This window comes from Chiloscyllium plagiosum, unplaced genomic scaffold (genome assembly GCF_037043375.1).
Source record: "Chiloscyllium plagiosum isolate Xiang-an unplaced genomic scaffold, Cpla_swu_hap1 HiC_scaffold_38, whole genome shotgun sequence".
Classification (NCBI taxonomy): Eukaryota; Metazoa; Chordata; class Chondrichthyes; order Orectolobiformes; family Hemiscylliidae; genus Chiloscyllium; species Chiloscyllium plagiosum.
Window position 1 is genome coordinate 30,428,559 of NW_028270176.1, and position 17,424 is coordinate 30,445,982.

Sequence of the window (17,424 nt, forward strand, 5' to 3'; positions counted from 1 at the left end):
ATGGACTTGTGGTCAAAGGTGTTTTTCTTCATAAACTTCTCCACGAAGGACAGGTGATACGGAACGGTCCACTACTACTCAACTACTCGGAGTGTTCTGCGGCGGCGAGGCCAGGCCCATCCTTCGCAACACCGGGGACAGGTAGAACCTCAGTACGTAGTGACACTTGGTGTTTGCGTACCAGGGATCCACGCACAGCTTGATGCAGCCACACACAAAGGTGGCCATCAGGGTGAGGGTGGCATTGGGTGTATTTTTTCCCCCGTTGCCCAGATCTTTGTACAGCGAGTCCCTTCGGACCCGGTCCATCTTTGACCTCCATATGAACTGGAAGATGGCCCTGGTGACTGCAGCGGCACAGGTTCTGGGAATAGGCCAGACCTGTGCCACGTATAACAGCAATGACAGTGCCTCACACCTGATGACCAGGTTTTTTCCCACGATGGAGAGCGACCGTAGTGTCCATCTGCCCAGTTTCTGCCTCACTTTGCTGATGCGCTCCTCCCAAGACTTGGCGCACGCCCCAGCCCCCCCGAACCAAATACCCAGCACCTTCAGGTGGTCGGTCCTGACGGTGAAGGGGATCGAGGATTGGTCGGCCCAGTTCCCAAAGAGCATGGCCTCGCTCTTGCCTCGGTTTACCTTGGCCCCCAAGGCCCGTTCGAACTGGTCACATATGCACATGAGTCTGTGCACGGACAGCGGATCCAAGCAGAAACTGTTATGCTAATCGGGTGACCGTTATGTTAACGAGATGACGGTTATGCTAGTTAGACCGATACGCTGCGAGCCTTTCGAATAAACTACCGTGGGGTCAGAGTAACCTGCATCCCCACCATCCAGCTCTCCGCTTCATTTACCAACTGCCGCTGACTCCGTGATGTCTCTTGTTCTCTCCCCACCTTCTCTGTCCCTGGACCAATCGTTGAACCGAAATCCAGTCTTGTGACCATGGTCAGGCCCGACTCACGTGCTGATTGGCCGCGCGCTTTAATCAGGGCTCTGATTGGCTGGACTGTGGCCCCACTCGCCTCCTCGTGTCACGTGAGCTGCCGTGCACGCGATCCGACTTCCTGACCATTGCAGAGGGAGAGAAATTGGATTGGATAGTTTGGACATTTGGAGCACTTCCTGCTTTCCTTCCCAAAGCCTCAAACCATGCAGCTCGGGGTGTTGAGTGGCAAGGTGGCAATGGTCACCGCCTCTACCCAAGGGATTGGACTAGCTATTGCCCGGCGCCTAGCCCGGGACGGAGCCCAGGTTGTGATTAGCAGTCGCAAGAAGGAAAGTGTTTGCAATGCGGTGGGACAGTTGCAGGCGGAGGGTCTTTCTGTTTCAGGCACTGTCTGCCATGTGGGCAAGAGGGAGGATTGCGAGGCCCTGGTCAGCGAGACGCTGAAGCGCCACGGAGCCATCGACATCCTGGTGTCCAACGCTGCAGCCAATCCCTTTGCAGGGAAGGCCCTTGACTGCTCTGAGGAAGCCTGGGACAAAACTTTCGAGATAAACGTGAAAGCAGCTTTCCGCCTATCCAAGCTGGTTGTGCCATACATGGAGCAACGAGGCGGTGGCTCCATTGTGCTGGTGAGCTCTGCTGCTGGCTACCAGCCCTTCGCTACAATTGGGCCCTATAGTGTCAGTAAGACGGCTCTCCTGGGCCTAACCAAAGTATTAGCCACTGAAGTGGCCCCTGCCAACATCCGCGTTAACTGCTTGGCCCCAGGCATCATCAAGACAAAGTTCAGCTCTGCATTATGGTCGGATGACAGCTTGCGCCAAGAGTCTGAGGGAACTATCGCCATGCGCCGGATTGGGGAGCCAGAGGAGTGTGCTGGCACAGTCTCCTTTCTCTGTTCACAGGATGCAGCATACATCACTGGGGAGACAATAGTAGTAGCTGGAGGTTTACACTGTCGTCTTTAAACTAATGTTTGGGCTATAGGAATATTTTCCCCAACTTTCATTTCAGTTGCCTTCCAGGCATATTCATGCTTCTCTCATGTTTATAACATTCTGCTTGTCTTAAAAAAACACAAATGCATTTTTGTACACCTACACCAATCCTTCACTCTCAACCCCTTCAAATCAATGCCTCTATAATCCTGAGATTCCTCAATCCACTTGTTCTGAGCATTTGAATTTCCTCACCTCTTCCATTGTTGGCTGTGCCTCCAATTGTCTAACTTCTGCAATTCCCTCCCCAAAACTCTTTTCTTCTTACTCTTTCATTAAGATGCTCATCAATACCTACTTTTGAATGGCTTCTCCTGATATCATCTTGGGAGTGGCAGGGGTAGGTTAATTAATTTTATCTGATATTTTGTCCTGTGAAATATTGCCTGAGATTTTACAATGTTAAAGATTATCGAAATATGATGTGTTGTGATATGTGATTCCAGCCTTAAAGCTGTATAGCATTTAATTGCTGTCTGAAATGGCTGGACAAATCAATTGTTTCAAATTTCCAATTCCTTCAGAGTATTCTATAATATAGAGCATTTTGGAAAATCATAACAAGTGCATGTATCTCTACAGCTACCTCTTTGAACCTGAGAGTGCAGCTCATCAGATCTTGAGGATCTTTCAGCATAAACATAAACATAAACCATAGTTGGCTGAAGGTTTGCTACGACAATGTATTAAAATCTTGCTTCCATTCAGTAGGGATCGGAGAAGGAATTGAATGAGCTATTTAATCCAAAAAAGCATTTTCATTTTCAAGTGTGTTGTACAAAGTAGATTGGCTACAAAACAATATTATTTACACACCATTCAAACAAATGTTTAATACAGGAATTAACCAAGAGTTATATTTTTATATTTAAACAACTAATTTGTTCTAAATTGAAGGAACAATAAATCATTCACTTTACTGGATTTTACAATGTTGTAGCCTGATCATTCTCCCTTCAATTCTCCAATATCAATTCTCTTTTATCCCCCTTATGAAAGGTGTTGTCTATACAATCCCAAATATTAACCCGAACAAACCGATGCTACATAATATAAATATAAGTTTAGTGGTAGACATTGCTTTATCCCTCTTACCTTCTAAAAAGAATGATTCTGTCATACCAGCTGCTCTCTATTATGGATGTTTCCCTGGGTTACTTAGTTGCCATCTGAGTCAGAGACAGTCAAATGTTTGTTTGCCCAGGAGTAACTTTCTGCATTAAGGCAATAACAACACTTGGGAAAAGTACTTTATTGTCCATAAAGCAGTTTGAAATGTCCTGAGGTTGTGAAGAGTACTATATTAACAGAAGTCTTTCTTTTAACACAATGGGACGAGAGGCCGCTTTCTGTGCCATATACATTCCAACTTCATTTATTTGCCATTACAATGGAGTATCTTTCTAAGTACAAACATCTCTATGCTTCTCCATTTGGTAACACAATGGCTTCTGTTGTTCGTGTTGGTTAATGAAGGAATTGCATTTTTTTTTTGGTTCCTTTTCTGAGAAATAGTATCCCTAAAACCAACACTGGAGGAACTGTTTCTGATGAAGGGTCATCAGTCAAAAATGTTGACTCAGCTTTTCCTCTGTGCAGATGCAATCTACTTTCTTGATTATTTCCAACTTTATTCTTCTGATTTTATTGAAGAATTTAATGTTGCCTTCGTTAATCTCCTTTTCAGGTGCTGACTTTAAGTGTCTTATTTTGTTGCAGCCCGATCACATCCCCGGGCTTGTTGTCATTTCTGCCAAATGACCATGTTGTGTATAAGAGCTTTACTTCTGGATTAGTGGTGCTGGAAGAGCACAGCAATTCAGGCAGCATCCGAGGACAGGCAAAATCGACGTTTCGGGCAAAAGCCCTTCATCAGGAATAAAGGCAGAGAGCCTGAAGCATGGAGAGATAAGCTAGAGGAGGGTGGGGGTGGGGAGAGAGTAGCATAGAGTACAATAGGTCAGTGGGGAAGGAGATGAAGGTGATAGGTCAGGGAAGAGAGGGTGGAGTGGATAGGTGGAAAAGGAGCTGGGCAGGTCGGACAAGTCCGGACAAGTCGAGTTGCTGTAGGTTAGAAACTAGGATGAGGTGGGGGAAGGGGAAATGAGGAAGCTGTTGAAATCCACATTGATGCCCTGGGGTTGAAGTGTTCCGAGGCGGAAGATGAGGCGTTCTTCCTCCAGGCGTCTGGTGGTGAGGGAGCGGCGGTGGAGGAGGCCCAGCACCTCCATATCCTCAGCAGACTGGGAGGGGGAGTTGAAATGTTGAGCCACTGGGCGATTTGGTTGATTGATGCGGGTGTCTCTGAGATGTTCCCTAAAGCGCTCTGCTGGGAGGCGCCCAATCTCCCCAATGTAAAGGAGACCGCATCGGGAGCAACGGATACAATAGATGATATTAGTGGATGTGCAGGTAAAACTTTGATGGATGTGGAAGGCTCCTTTAGGGCCTTGGATGGAGGTGAGGGAGGAGGTGTGGGCACAGGTTTTACAGTTCCTGCGGTGGCAGGGGAAAGTGCCAGGATGGGTCGTAGGGGGGCGTGGACCTGACCAGGTAGTCACGGAGGGAACGGTCTTTGCGGAAGGCGGAGAGGGGTGGGGAGGGAAATATATCCCTGGTGGTGGGGTCTGTTTGGAGGTGGCGGAAATGTCGGCGGATGATTTGGTTTATGCGAAGGTTGGTAGGGTGGAAGGTGAGCACCAGGGGCGTTCTGTCCTTGTTGCGGTTGGAGGGGTTGGGTCTGAGGGCAGAGGTGCGGGATGTGGATGAGATGCGTTGGAGGGCATCGTTAACCACGTGGGAAGGGAAATTGCGGTCTCTAAAGAAGGAGGCCATCTGGTGTGTTCTATGGTGGAACCGCTCCTCCTGGGAGCAGATACGGCGGAGGCGGAGGAATTGGGAATACGGGATGGCATTTTTGCAAGAGGTAGGGTGGGAAGAGGTGTAATCCAGGTAGCTGTGGGAGTCGGTGGGTTTGTAGAAAATGTCAGTGTCAAGTCGGTCGTCACTGATGGAGATGGAGAGGTCCAGGAAGGGGAGGGAGGTGTCAGAGATGGTCCAGGTAAATTTAAGGTCAGGGTGGAATGTGTTGGTGAAGTTGATGAATTGCTCAACCCACACCTCCTCCCTCACCTCCATCCAAGGCCCTAAAGGAGCCTTCCACATCCATCAAAGTTTTACCTGCACATCCACTAATATCATCTATTGTATCCGTTGCTCCCGATGGGGTCTCCTCTACATTGGGAGACTGGGCGCCTCCTAGCAGAGCGCTTCAGGGAACATCTCAGAGACACCCGCATCAATCAACCAAATCGCCCAGTGGCTCAACATTTCAACTCCCCCTCCCACTCTGCTGAGGATATGGAGGTGCTGGGCCTCCTCCACCGCCGCTCCCTCACCACCAGACGCCTGGAGGAAGAACGCCTCATCTTCCGCCTCGGAACACTTCAACCCCAGGGCATCAATGTGGATTTCAACAGTTTCCTCATTTCCCCTTCCCCAACCTCATCCTAGTTTCTAACCTACAGCAACTCGACTTGTCCGGACTTGTCCGACCTGCCCAGCTCCTTTTCCACCTATCCACTCTACCCTCTCTTCCCTGACCTATCACCTTCATCTCCTTCCCCACTGACCTATTGTACTCTATGCTACTCTCTCCCCACCCCCACCCTCCTCTAGCTTATCTCTCCATGCTTCAGGCTCTCTGCCTTTATTCCTGATGAAGGGCTTTTGCCCGAAACGTCGATTTTGCCTGTCCTCGGATGCTGCCTGAATTGCTGTGCTCTTCCAGCACCACTAATCCAGAATCTGGTTTCCAGCATCTGCAGTCATTGTTTTTACCTCAGAGCTTTACTTGCTGAGCTGTTGGAATGAGCAAGGTCTCCAGTGCCCTGGTGTTGATTGATATTGCGATCTGCCAGTTTAAAGGCAGTAATTGATTTCAAGCCAAGGGTGGGTTGCCGTTACTTGATCCACTGGGGAGCAGTGCTGCGGTGACGGGAAGGAAAATACCGTGGCAGGGGAAAATGGGGGATTAGGCTGGTTGGTTTTTTTCTCAGCTGGTTTAGACAATGGGACGAGAGGCTGCTTTCTGTGCCATATACATTCCAAGAAATCCAAGCACCAATTAATGAGTATGAGCTTCCAGAAGTTTTCATTCTGTTTTATGCTCTGTTTCCACGTAGTGGCTTGGCTTCTCTGGATCAAATGGTTCACTGCAATCCACCTTTTATTTCGGCCTTCAACCGACAGTGTGGATCCCAACATGGTCCACCCACTTGTGATCGATCACATCAGGTCCCCAGAAGCACCATCGCTGACTTCAGATTGGCTGGTAGGTCACCAGAGAAAGTTATTCCCTTGTGTGGACAGTACTGAATTTGCAGAACAGTGATCCCATCCAGTGCATCATCTTGCCTATGTCCTTTCAATTGGCACCATTTGAGCACATGGTAAGGACACTACCTCTGTGCTCAGAGAGGGCCCCATCCTCCCTCTCTTCTACCATCAAAGTCAAAAATCACATGACACTAGGTCATAGTCCAACAGGTTTATTTAAAAGTACAAGTTTTCAAAAAAGAAGTGCTGCTCCTTTGTCAGGTAGCTAGTAGGACAGGATAAACAGGACACGATTTATCGTAAAAACCCAAAGTGACATACAAATCTTGCAACATATTAGACAAACCGAGGTGGCTGTTAAGTCTTTAATCACTTAGAATGGGGATGAAGGTTTCGATTGATTAATATGTAAATTCCAGAATTTCTTTCATACGACTGCCCCGAGATATACTGATACGACTTTAAGTTATTTCATAAAAAGTTGATAATCTCAACTCAGACAATGCATTAAAGATGTGAGGTTAGAGTTTGTCCCATCCTGGAGTCAGATTGGTTTTATTTCCAAAGTAGGTATTTATGTTACATTGACTGACTGCCTCCAGATTATGTGCAATTTCAACAAAATGCATTCAAGCCAATTTTGTATTCAGTTGGCTATTCCTGGATCCCATGTGACAAACATACTAACCACATGTTGTTAAACCAGAAAGGGTATGGAAAAACATTCCAACTACTGGGACTGGGGGGGGTTGAGCTATAAGGAGAGGCTGGAGTCTAGGCTGTGGCAATGGAGCTTCAGAGGCTGAGAGGTGACTTTATTGAGGTTTATAAAATCATGAGAGGTATAGATAAGGTGATCAGCCAAGGTATATTCCAATGGTAGGGGAGTTCAAAACTAGAAGGCACAGGTTTAAAGGTGAGAGGGGAAAGACTTAAAAGGGACCGGAAAAGCAACATTTTCATGCAGAGTGTGGTGCGTGTGTGGAATAAGCTGCCAGAGAAAGTGGTAGTGGCTGATACAGTTACATTTAAAAGAGTTTTGGGAGAAGTGCATGGATAGGAAAAGTTCAGAGAGATATGGACCAAATGGAGGCAAATAGGGCTCATTCAGTTTGGGAAATCTGATTGGTTTGGATGAGTTCGATTGAAATGTGTGTTCCCATGCTGTTTGATTCCATGAGTCTCACTTTTGCAGACTGAATGTCAGGTATTATTGTTCCACCAAATCTTCCTGCAGTGTCCTGCTTTCTCCAACACCATTGAGCTTTTAATCAAATCTATTTTTGTCTTTATATAAATATTCTAGTCAATCTCTGGTTTTGATTTTGTTCATTCAAACTGATTGCAGAAAGAGGCGGAGCACTCTGTTCATACACTTCCAAAACACCCTGCAGAAAATGCAGTGCCATTTGGGCCTCTGAACTGTCAGTAATGTGCCATTTCAAAAACACAATGGACAATGTCTGGGTAAGTGCAAGAACAATAAAGAGTTTGTCACTCACAGGATAATATAACCCATTCTTTTGTTCAGCATTCTCCTGACCCTCATTGAAGACTTGCTCCTGGCAGCCATCTGAGATTATAATCAGGTAAAAACAATGACTGCAGATGCTGGAAACCAGATTCTGGGTTAGAGTGGTGCTGGAAAAGCACAGCAGTTCAGGCAGCATCCGAGGAGCAGGAAAATCGATGTTTCGGGCAAAAGCCCTTCATCAGGAATACAGGCAGATTGCCTGAAGGGTGGAGAGATAAATGAGAGGAGGGTGGAGGTGGGGAGAAAGTAGCATAGAAGTGTTCCGAGGTGGAAGATGAGACGTTCTTCCTCCAGGCGTCGGGTGGTGAGAGAGCGGCGGTGAAGGAGGCCCAGGACCTCCATGTCCTCGGCAGAGTGGGAGGGGGAGTTGAAATGTTGGGCCACAGGGAGGTGTGGTTGATTGGTGTGGGTGTCACAGAGATGTTCCCTAAAGCGCTCTGCTAGTCGGCGTCCAGTCTCCCCAATGTAGAGGAGACCGCATCGGGAGCAACGGATACAATAAATGATATTGGTGGATGTGCAGGTAAAACTTTGATGGATGTGGAAAGCTCTTTTAGGGCCTTGGATGGAGGTGAGGGAGGAGGTGTGGGCACAGGTTTTGCAATTCCTGCGGTGGCAGGGGAAGGTGCCAGGACGGGAGGGTGGGTTGTAGGGGGGCGTGGACCTGACCAGGTAGTCACGGAGAGAATGGTCTTTGCGGAAGGCGGAAAGGGGTGGGGAGGGAAATATATCCCTGGTGGTGGGGTCCGTTTAGAGGTGGCGGAAATGTCGACGGATGACTGGAGAAAGGCAAATGTAATTCCTCTCTTCAAGAAAAGAAATAGGGAAATCCCCGGCAAATACAGACCAGTAAGTCTCACGTCTGTTGTCTGCAAGGTGTTAGAGAGGATTCTGAGGGATAGGATGTATGACCATCTGGAAGAGCATGGCTTGATTAAATGCAGTCAATACGGCTTTGTGAGGGGCAGGTCATGCCTCACAAATCTTATCGAGTTCTTTGAGGATGTGACTAGAAAAGTTGATGAGGGTTGAGCTGTGGATGTGCTGTATATGGACTTCAGCAAGGCATTTGATAAGGTTCCCCATGGTAGGCTCAGTCAGAAGGTCAGGAGGAATGGGATACAGGGGAATTTAGCTGTCTGGATGCAGAATTGGCTGGCCAACAAAAGACAGCGAGTGGTAGTAGAAGGAAAATATTCTGCCTGGAAGTCAGTGGTGAGTGGTGTTCCACAGGGCTCTGTCCTTGGGTCTCTACTGTTTGTAATTTTTATTAATGACTTGGACGAGGGGATTGAAGGATGGATCAGCAAGTTTGCAGACTACATGAAGGTTGGAGGTGTCGTTGACAGTATAGAGGGCTTTTGTAGGCTGCAGCGGGACATTGACAGGATGCAGAGATGGGCTGAGAGGTGGCAGATGGAGTGCAACCTGCAAATGCGAGGTGATGCATTTTGGAAGGTTGAATTTGAAAGCTGAGTACAGGATTAAGGATAGGATTGTTGGCAGTGTGGAGGAACAGAGGGATCTTGGTGTGCAAGTACATAGATCCCTTAAAATGGCCACCCAAGTGACAGGGTTGTTAAGAAAGCATATGGTGTTTTGGCTTTCATTAACGGGGCATTGAGTTTAAGAGTCGTGAGATCTTGTTGAAGCTCTATAAAACTTTGGTTAGACCGCACTTGGAATACTGTGTCCAGTTCTGGTCGCCTTATTATAGGAAAGATGTGGATGCTTTGGAGAGGGTTCAGAGGAGATTTACCAGGATGCTGCCTGGACTAGAGGGCTTATCTTATGAAGAGAGGTTGACTGAGCTCAGACTTTTTTCATTGGAGAAAAGGAGGAGGAGAGGGGACCTAATTGAGGTATACAAGATAATGAGAGGCATAGATAGAGTCGATAGCCAGAGACTATTTCCCAGGGCATTCAGCTCGGAGGCGGGGGTGACGGAAGAAGTGTTCGACATCACGACGTGTATTAAATTCATTGATGCGTAGACGGAGGGGGATGAAGGTGAGTCCTTTGCTGAGGACTGATCGTTCGTCCTCAGTCAGGGGGAGGTCTGGAGGGATGGTGAAACTTGGCAGGGCTGTGAGCTGGGATCTGGTGTGGGTGTGGAGCTGGGAGTGGGGGCCAAGCTGGTAACTGGAGTGGGTGTGGTGGTGGGGGGAATAGGGGTGGAGTCATGAGCAGGGGTGGTATTCCCCTCAGGGTTCTGGGGGGCAGGGATGGTGACAGTAGGATCTGTGGGGGGGGTCAGCAGAATGCAGGTGAGTTGCGTTGGTGGTGGAAGTGGTGGCAAACATGGCAGTGGTGGGGGGGCGGAAGTCACTGAGCGTGTGATATTAGCGATGATGTGAGAGGTGGAAGTGATGCCACGTGTGGTGCATAAGGAATTGTGAGGGGCGGAAGTGGCTGTGGAAGCGGCATGGTGGGGGCGAAAGTGACATTATCGATCAGCGTGGGGATGGTGGCTGCAAAGTGCTGCATGGCTAATGTAGTCCAAGCAGTTCCAGAGGCCGGGGGAATCTACTGGAATGTTTGAGAGTGATACTTTCTCCCCACCCCCACCTTCCTCTCATTTATCTCTCCACCCTTCAGGCCCTTTGCCTGTATCCTGATGAAGGGCTTTTGCCCGAAACGTCGATTTTACTGCTCCTTGGATGCTGCCTGAACTGCTGTGCTTTTCCAGCACCACTCTAACCCTGAGATTACAACCATAGAACCACAGGAACAATACAACACAGGAGGAGCTCATTCAGCCCAACTTGTCCATGCAAAACCAAAGACACCGAGATGTAATTTTTGAACCGCAGCTTCCTGCACATGGCCCAAAGCCCTGTGCTTATGGTGTAGATCCATGTATTACTTTTAAAAAAAAATTAGGGTCCTGCCTGTACAACCAACTCAGGCACCAAATTCCAGACACTCACCATCGTCTGCATGCACGGAAAGGTTTTCCTTCATGTCCCCTCCAATCCTTCTGTGATTTAGCTTGAATCTATGACCCCTAGTTTTTGAACTCTCTGCCAAGAGAAATAGGTTCCTCCTGTCCCACTCTATCTGTACTCTTCACAATTTTGTATACCTCAATCTTGTCACCCTTCAGCTTTCCCTATTCCAAGGAGAACAAACCCAACCTCACCAGTCATTTTTGATTTGATTTATTTCTGTCATATGTATCGGGATTCAGTGAAATATATTGTTTTGCATGCTATCCAGGCAAATCATGATTTAGATGAATACATCAGGGTAACAGAACAGAATGCAGAATATAGTGTTACAGCTGCAGGGAAGGTGCGGAGAAAGATTAATTTTAATATTTGTGAGATCCATTTGAAAGTCCAAGAATAGTGTGGAAGAAGATATTCTTGAATCTGTTGAAACATGTCCTCATAGCTACAATATCCAGGCAAAAGTGAGGACTGCAGATGCTGGAAACCAGAGTCTAGATTAGATTGGTGCTGGAAAAGCACAGCAGGTCAGGCAGCATCTGAGGTCCAGGAAAATCAACGTTTTGGGCAAAAGCCCTCAATTTCCAGGTTTGGCAATATTTTATTAAATCTTGTCTGCACTTTCACCAAAGTGGTTAAGTCCTTCTTGTGGATTTAGCAATATGTCCTTGCTGCTTCATCTGATCCCAAACCAATTTCCTTTCCCCTTTTTGTACCATCTCTAAAATAATCCCCAAATCTGTTAACATCACTGTAATTTTCCCCTGCTTAAGTTCAACTCTGCCTCTGTTAGCTCTGGTCCTGACTCTTCTAACAATCTCCTGGCTGTTTCCTATTCTTGGTGGTGGAGGTCGTTGGGACAGTGCACTTTAATATTAAAAATTATAACACCAGGTTACAGTATTATCTTTCAGAGCACTGCACCTTCATCAGGTTACTACCTGATGAAGGAGCAGTGCTCCCAAAGCTAGTACTTACAAATAAACTCGTTGGACTATAACCTGCTGTGTGTGATTTTTAGGTTTGTCCAGCCCAGTCCAACACCGGCACCTCCACATCATCTGTATTAATATGCAATTGAAGCTTTCCACCAGATGGTAGTGCTGTACCACCAAAGCAGCTCATTCCATTGCTTCATTTTGCTGCTCATGGGTTTATTTATTCAACATTAAGTGTGTTTCCATCGTGGCACTCATTGCTTTCTCTTGCACAAAAATCATTCTTTCACTAGTTTGGGTTCTTGTGGTGTAGGTTAGATTCCCTACAGTATGGAAACGCGTCCACACTGACTCTCTGAAGAGTAGCTCACCCAGACCAATTTCCCTCTGGCTAATGCACCTAGCACTATAGGTAATTTAGCATGGCTATTTCACTTGACCTACACATCTTGGATTATGCAGTGGTGTTTGTCGAGGTTCATCCCAAGCAGCTCCGTGACACGGGACTCCGTGCTGTACAGTCTGTTCCCTGGGACGCACACCAAGACGAACATCAACTGTGCCTGGAGGATCATCAACTTGGTGAAGGACACTATCTGGGTGATCCAAAACCTGTTGATCTTCCAGGTGAAGGAGTTGACCCCGACTGAGTGTTGCAGACTGGCACATTCCAAGGTCTCGGACTACGTGTTGAGGGACGTGCTCAAGCTTGGGGCAGCTGCCGCCAAGGCGAGGTGGGGAAAGACCACCGTGTAACATGTGCCTGCCTAAGAAGAACAGGGGGCCCACGCAGTCTTTTCGGCTCTGCTGATGCCTCAGCTAAATATGTGGACATATGATTGATAAACGTACAGACCTGTATCTACAAATGATAAATTCGGATCTCTGTTTGCAATTGTTTACTATGTATGGCATGACCAACTGTACAGACCATCAAATTATTTTATGAATAAAGTATATTTTTGAAATTAAACAAAATCTTGGATTGCAGGAGGAAACCGGAGTAAACCCGCACAGATACGGGAAGAATATGCAAACTTCACACAGTCACCCAAGGTGGGAATCAAACCCAGGTCCCTGGTTCAATGAGGGACCATGCCACCCCCAATTTTTCACCATTTAAATAGTAGTCCATTTTATTGTGTTCCTACCAAAATGGATGACCTCACATTTACCAACGTTGTACTCCATCCATCAGATCCTTGCCCACTCACTTCACCGATATTCTTCTGCAGACTTTCAGTGTCCTCTGCACATTTTGCTGTCCCACTCATCTTAGTGCCACTGTGTGGTGGCTCAGTGGTAAGCACTGCTGCCTCAAAGCTCCAGGGATCTGGGTTTGAATCCCACCTCGGGCAACTGTCTTTATGGAGTTTGAACATTCTCTCTGTGTCTGCGTAGGTTTCCTCCCACAATCCAAAGATGTGCAGGCCAGGTGAATAGGCCATGCTAAATTGCCCATAGTGCTGGGTGCATTAGTCAGGGGTTAACAGGGGACTGGGTCTGGGTCGGTTACTCTTTGGGGACTCAGTATGGACTTGTTGGGCCGAAGCACCTGTTTCCGTACTGTAGGGAATCTAATCTAATCGAATTGGTGCTGTGGTAATGTCTCTGCTGTCTGAACCAGGAGGTCTAAGTTCAGGTCTCACCTGCTGCAGAGATATGAGATAAAATCTCTGAACAAATTGGTTGGAATTTTTTATTTTCAGATTTAGATTTCATTATACATGTACTCAAGTACAGTGAAAAGTGTATAATGTCACCACACATGGCACCATTTTAAGTATCAAAATAGATTGACCATTTTATGGAACATTTAGCAAGGTTAGATCTCATGGAATACAGGGAGAACTCACCATTTGGATACAGAACTGGCTCAAAGGTAGAAGACAGAGGGTGGTGGTGGAGGGTTGTTTTTCAGTCTGGTGGCCTATGACCAGTGGAGTGCCACAAGGATTGGTGCTGGGCCCTCTACTTTTTGTCATTTACATAAATGATTTGGATGTGAGCATAAGAGGTACAGTTAGTAAGTTTGCAGATGACACCAAAATTAGAGGTGTAGTGGACAGTGAAGAGGGTTACCTCGGATTACAACAGGATCTGGACCAGATGGGCCAATGGGCTGAGAAGTGGCAGATGGAGTTTATTTCAGATAAATGCGAGGTGCTGCATTTTGGGAAAGCAAATCATAGCAGGACTTATACACTTAATAGTAAGATCCTAGAAGTGTTGCTGAACAAAGAGACCTTGGAGTGCAGGTTCATAGCTCCTTGAAAGTGGAGTCACAGGTAGATAGAATAGTGAAGGCAGCGTTTGGTATGCTTTCCTTTATTGGTCAGAGTATTGAGTACAGGAGTTGGGAGATCATGTTGCAGGTACAGGACATTGATTAGGCCACTGTTGGAATATCGTGTGCAATTTTGGTCTCCTTACTATCGGAAAGATGTTGTGAAACTTGAAAGGGTTCAGAAAAGATTTACAAGGATGTTGCCAGGGTTGGAGGATCTGAGCTACAGGGAGAGGCTGAACAGGCTGGGGCTGTTTTCCCTGGAGCGTCAGAGGCTTAGGGGTGATCTTATCGAGGTTTACAAAATTATGAGGGGCATGGATAGGATAAATAGATGAAGCCTTTTCCCTGGGGTCGGGGAGTCCAGAACTAGAGGGCATAGGTTTAGGGTGAGAGGGGAAAGATATAAAAGAGACCTAAGGGGCAACGTTTTCACGCAGAGGGTGGTACGTGTATGGAATGAGCTGCCAGAGGATGTGGTTGCGGCTGGTACAATTGCAACATTTAAGAGGCATTTGGATGGGTATATGAATAGGAAGGGTTTGGAGGGAATGGGCCGGTGAGACCAGATTGGGTTGGGATATCTAGTCGGCATGGACAGGTTTGACCGAAGGGTCTGTTTCCATGCTGTACATCTCTATGACTCTATGACTCTATTTCCACTCTGTCTGTTGGAATGACCCTGACTTCCTGATTGTTTGCTATTTGAATAAGCCACCTTGCTCTCATGCCATGATTTCTGTCCTGGGACTGTTGCTATGTTCCGATGAAATATAACACAAGCTCAAGGAACAAGCACAAGTTCATTTTCCATTTCAACATTTTATAATCTGCGTTTGTTTCTATAAGGTCTCCCCTTCTTTATAAATTCCAATGAGTACAGTCCCAGTTTACTCATTCTCTCCTCATAAGCCAACTGTCCCAATTCTGGAATCAACCTAGTGAACCTCCTCTGCACTCTCTCCAGTGCTAGTACATCATTTCTCAAGTAAGAAAACCAAAACCGTACACATTACTCCAGGTGTGGCCTCACTAACACCCTATACAACTGCAGCATAGCCGCCCTGTTTTTAACCTCGATCCCTCTCGCAAACCAATGTTTTGTGATTCGTGCACAAGGACATCCAGATCTCTCTGCACAGCAGCATGCTGCAATTTTTCACCATTTAAATAATAGTCCATTTTGTTGTGTTCCTACCAAAATGGCCGACTTCACATTTACCAACATTGTACTCCATCCGTCAGATCCTTGCCTAGTCACTTAACATATATTCTTCTGCAGACTTTCAGTGTCCTCTGCACACTTCGCTGTCCTACTCATCTTAGTGCCATCTGCGAACTTTGACACACACTTGGTCTCCAATTCTAAATCTGCTATCTAAACTGGAAACAGTTTTAAATAGCACTCACCATTGAGTTTCACAACATCAGGATATAACCTCTCTCTTCTATTTCTCATCTATCTCTCACCCTCTTCTAGCCAAATCTTATTTGTGTCTTGTGAGCTTTGCTATCAAGAGCCTACCTTTAACATTTGTTTTACATCTCTACTGTTCCTTAACCACCATTAACACTCTCTTTGTCTTTAGCACTGGGCATTCTCACAATCTGTTCCAATGGCACAAAACTCACCACTGTCCAGCCCCTTTCAGTTCTGAGGAACAGCATATCAGATTTGAAACTTCAACTCTGTTTCTCTCTCTCTTCACAAATGCTGCCAGATCTGATGAGTCATAGAGTCATACAGCATGAAAACAGACCCTTCGGTCCAACTCGTCCATGCCGACCAGATATCCCATTCCAATCTAGTCCCACCTGCCAACACTTGACCCTTATCCCTCCAAACCTTTCCTATTCATATACCTATCCAGGTGCCTTTTAAACGTTGTAATTGTACTAGCTTTCACCACTTCCTCTGGCAGCTCATTCCATACATGTACCACCCTCTGCGTGAAAAAGTTGCCCCTTAGGTCTCTTTTATATCTTTCCCCTCTCATCCTAAACTTATGCACTCTAGTTCTGTTTTTATACAAAGCCTTGAACCAGAAGGGCCTTTCAGCCCTTCAAGCCTACTGTGCCACAGAATTAGATTATAACTGATTTTTTTTGTGTGTTGAGTTCCACATTCCCATTGAATCCCAATAACTTTTGACTCCACTGCCTATCCAGAATCTGTCTCACTCCACCTTAAAAGTATTCAATTATCCGCATCTCTGACAAGGTGACCCCGACTTTGAAAATAGCTCCCCCCAGTTCTGGAGTGGACTGACTAACAAGACGTAACACCGTGGGCGGCACGGTGGCACAGTGGTTAGCACTGCTGCCTCACAGCGCCAGAGACCCGGGTTCAATTCCCGCCTCAGGCGACTGACTGTGTGGAGTTTGCACGTTCTCCCTTTGTCTGCATGGGTTTCCTCCGGGTGCTCCGGTTTCCTCCCACAGTCCAAAGATGTGCAGGTCAGGTGAATTGGCCATGCTAAATTGCCCGTAGTGTTAGGTAAGGGGTACATGTAGGGGTATGGGTGGGTTGCGCTTCGGTGGGTCGCTGTGGACTTGTTGGGCCGAAGGGCCTGTTTCCACACTGTAAGTAATCTAATTTAATCTTTTCCCCATCCACCTTGTTTAGACCATTCAGGATTTTGTTCCCTTCAATTATGTCAGCTCTCACTCCCTAACACGCAAGGGAAACAAACTCTCAGCCCAACACTTTCCTCAGAGGAGTCTCCCTCACTCCAGGGGAACCCCTAAACCAGCTCCAATCCGGTTACATCCTTTAAATAAGGAGACCAAAACTGTTCACAGTATTCATAATGTGGTCTCACTGACGCCCTGTATAAATTAAGTAAAACATTATGCTTTTTTGTTCAAATCCAAGAAAGGTGCACATAGAAACCATACAGTGTGGAAATAGGCCATTCATCCCACACCAACCCTCCAAAGAGAATCCTACCTCATCCCTTTTACCCTGCATTTCCCAAGGCTAATCCACCTAACCTACACATTCCTGGACACTATGGGCACAGCCAATGCATCCTAACCTGCACATCTTTGGAATGTGGGAAGAAACCAGAGCATCCAAAGGAAATCCACACAGACATGGGGAGAATGTGCAAACTCCGCACAGACTAGAATTGAACCAGGGTCCCTGGCACCATGAGCCACCATGCTACCCCAGATAAAGACGAACTCCCCTTAGCTTTTTGATGATTTGTTCTTGATTAGATGTTTTACCTGCCCACCATTTATGAGTTTCAGAATGTCAACTGAATTTGGTTCCGTGAGGAAGATTAATCTCTAAGACTTCAAAATTGGGAGCAAAAATTCCACTTTTAAATGTTTTTGCTCATAATAATTCCACAAAACCACGTCATGCTCTTATATTCTGTATTTAAAATGCTCTTTAATGTTTACTTGACCCTTCTT

General features: G+C 46.5%; 1 pseudogene; it reads left to right on the forward strand.

Moving 5' to 3' along the window:
• Positions 1-1,062: 1,062 nt before the first annotated feature.
• Positions 1,063-2,029, forward strand: LOC122546597 (dehydrogenase/reductase SDR family member 4 pseudogene; annotated as a pseudogene).
• The last annotated feature ends 15,395 nt before the right edge of the window (positions 2,030-17,424 follow it).